This window comes from Sturnus vulgaris, unplaced genomic scaffold, assembly GCF_052056855.1.
Source record: "Sturnus vulgaris isolate bStuVul1 unplaced genomic scaffold, bStuVul1.hap1 Scaffold_156, whole genome shotgun sequence".
NCBI lineage: Eukaryota > Metazoa > Chordata > Aves > Passeriformes > Sturnidae > Sturnus > Sturnus vulgaris.
In genome coordinates, this window is record NW_028276073.1 from 1,783,141 (window position 1) to 1,785,640 (window position 2,500).

General features: G+C 77.3%; 1 non-coding gene across 1 annotated transcript; it reads left to right on the forward strand.

The window, feature by feature from the left end:
• The first annotated feature begins 2,120 nt into the window (after positions 1 to 2,120).
• LOC148219133 (5.8S ribosomal RNA) lies at positions 2,121 to 2,273 on the forward strand. The gene has a single exon (XR_015799829.1). It is a non-coding gene; the product is annotated as a 5.8S ribosomal RNA (ribosomal RNA).
• The last annotated feature ends 227 nt before the right edge of the window (positions 2,274 to 2,500 follow it).

Sequence of the window (2,500 nt, forward strand, 5' to 3'; positions counted from 1 at the left end):
GTTCCGGGTCGCGCCTCCAGGGGGAGCGCGCACGTGCGCGAGCCGCCGCCGGGTGGCGCGGCGGCGACGGTCCGCACCGTCGTCGCCGTGGCCTCTCTCGGCCGGGGGTGTGCGAGGTTTCTCGGTGGCTGGGCCGTGTTCCCCGCGCCGGCGGGGCGGCCCGAGCCGCGGTGGTCCTCTCGGGCGCAGCGCCGGGCTACTGAGGGAAACCCCGGGCCCCGAGAAGGATTGCCGCGGTGATGGCAGCGGACGTCGGGCGCGCCCCCGCCGGTGGACGCTCCCCCGAGGGTGGCAGCGGGGGAGGCACCCCGGCGGGGCCATGCAGGTCGTTTCCCTCACCCCAGGGCCAGGTACCTAGCGCTTCGCGCCTCGGCGGTCTCCTGCCGGTTTCCCTCGGCGTCGTCAAACGCCTGTTGGGGGCCGAAAGGGCCGCCGAGCCGGGCGGAGGTTTAAAGACTCGGGCGGCCCGGCACGGCCCCGCCGCGGCGGCGGCGGCGGTGGCGGCGGCGGCAGCGGGTGTCGGGCGGTGGCGGCGCGGGGCGCCATCGAGGGGTGGGGAGCTACTCCCGCCGATCCCCTGCGGTGGCGTGTCCGTCGCGACCGGCCGCGCTCGCCGTCGTCGGCGTCCCGCCGCGCTTGCCCGCGCGCGGGGGCCACCCGTGCCGGGCCGGGGAAGGGGCGCCCTGCCCCCCCCCTCTCTGCGGCCCGGTCTCGGCGGAGAGGCCGCGGCGCGCGATCGGCCGCGGGGGGCCGACCCCGCTGGCCTCTGCGATGCGGGGCGACGCCGGCAGAGGGCGCGCGCTCTCTGCCTTACCTACCTCAGCTGCGGGGTTGCGGCCGCCGGGGCCCGCCGCGCTCTCTCGCTCTTTCTCCTTAGCCGCCGCCGCGGGCTCGCGGGCGGCGCCGCGTCAGGCGCGACCGCGCGCCTCTCGCCTCGACGGCCTTGTCGCCTCGAACCGCACCGCGGCGGCGCCGGCCGCCGGCCACCCCTGACTCGGAGCGCTGTCCCCGCCCGTTGGGGCGCAGCGCTCGGCCGGCTCCTCCATCGCCGGAGGTCCGGCGGGCGCGGGCGACCCCGTGCCGAGCGGCGGCGTCGCCGCTCGGCGAGTGTCCCCGCCCCCCCCGGGGGGGGGGACGGTCGGCCGCGAGGCGCCCGCCTTCACCGGCGGCCGTCCCGGCCCGGGCCCCGCCCGTCCGCTTCCCCGTCGCCCTTCCCGGCCGCGTGTGGGCCAAAAAAAAGGGGAGGCGTGCGGGGCGGCCGCGGGGGCGCTTCCCCGTCCGGTCCCCGAGTGGAAACGAGGGGAGCGGGCGGTGCCCCCCGGCTCAGCCGCCGTACGCCTGCCCGCTGGGCGCGTGCTCGCGGAAGGGCAGCTCGGCGGTGCGAAGCGGCGGCGGTCCCGGGAGTGCGGCCGCGGGTGGCGGAGGGGTTTTGCCGAGCGGCAGACCTCGGGCGCTCCGCGATGCCGGCTCGGGTCTCGGCGGCGTCCCGCCTCCGGCGCCGGTGGCGGAGCGCGGCCCGCCGGGCGTTCGCCTTCCGGCGGGCAAGCGGTCCCGCGCCAGGGGTTGCGCCGGCGGAACGGTCCCGCCGCCGCGTGGCGTTTCGGGCGACGTTCAGGGGCCGCTGGCGGGAGAGCCGGCCCCCGCGTTTTGGCGCGGCGGCGTTCCGCGAGTCGGCGGAGCGGTGAAAAGGAGAAGCCAGGGAGTGAGCCGGGAGCGGCGGGGGCCGGCGGTCGCGCCCCCCGGCCCGCGAACGCGTAGTCGTCCCGTGATCGAGAGGCCGGGCGGGCCACCGTGCCCCCCGCGGTCCGGCGCGTTGCCGCACAAGCCCCTCCGCGCGGAGGTCGGGCCGAGCCCGGGCGCCTGGGCCGCCTCCGAAGGACGGCACGCGAGGCGGCGTCTCCCCTCGCGGGGGGAGGCGGTCGGGGGCGCGGGCCCCTCCGCCTTTCTTTGGCCGACCTTCGGAGCGTTGCGCGGGGTTTCTCTTTTTTGCCCCGCGCTTTCTCCTCCTCCTCCTCCGTTTGTGTGTGCTCGTACGGTCGAAGCGGGGCGCGCGGGGGCGCGCGCGTCCCTGCAGAAACAGAAAAGGGGCCGCTTCACGCGAGCGGTCCCGAAAGCCAGACAACTCTTAGCGGTGGATCACTCGGCTCGTGCGTCGATGAAGAACGCAGCTAGCTGCGAGAATTAATGTGAATTGCAGGACACATTGATCATCGACACTTCGAACGCACTTGCGGCCCCGGGTTCCTCCCGGGGCTACGCCTGTCTGAGCGTCGCTTGACGATCAATCGCCGTCCGGGGGGGCCACCCCGGCGGCGCGGCTGGGGTTGCCTCGCAGGCCCGTTGCCCGCGGTCGACGTCGACGTCGTCGTCGTCGTCGCCGCGCAGGGCCTTCGTCCCCCTAAATGCAGACTCGGGGAGCGCTCCGTAGCTCCCCGCTCCCGGAACGAGCCGCTGGGGCGGAGCTCGTCCTTGCCGGGGCCGTGCCGCGGTGCGGTGGCGG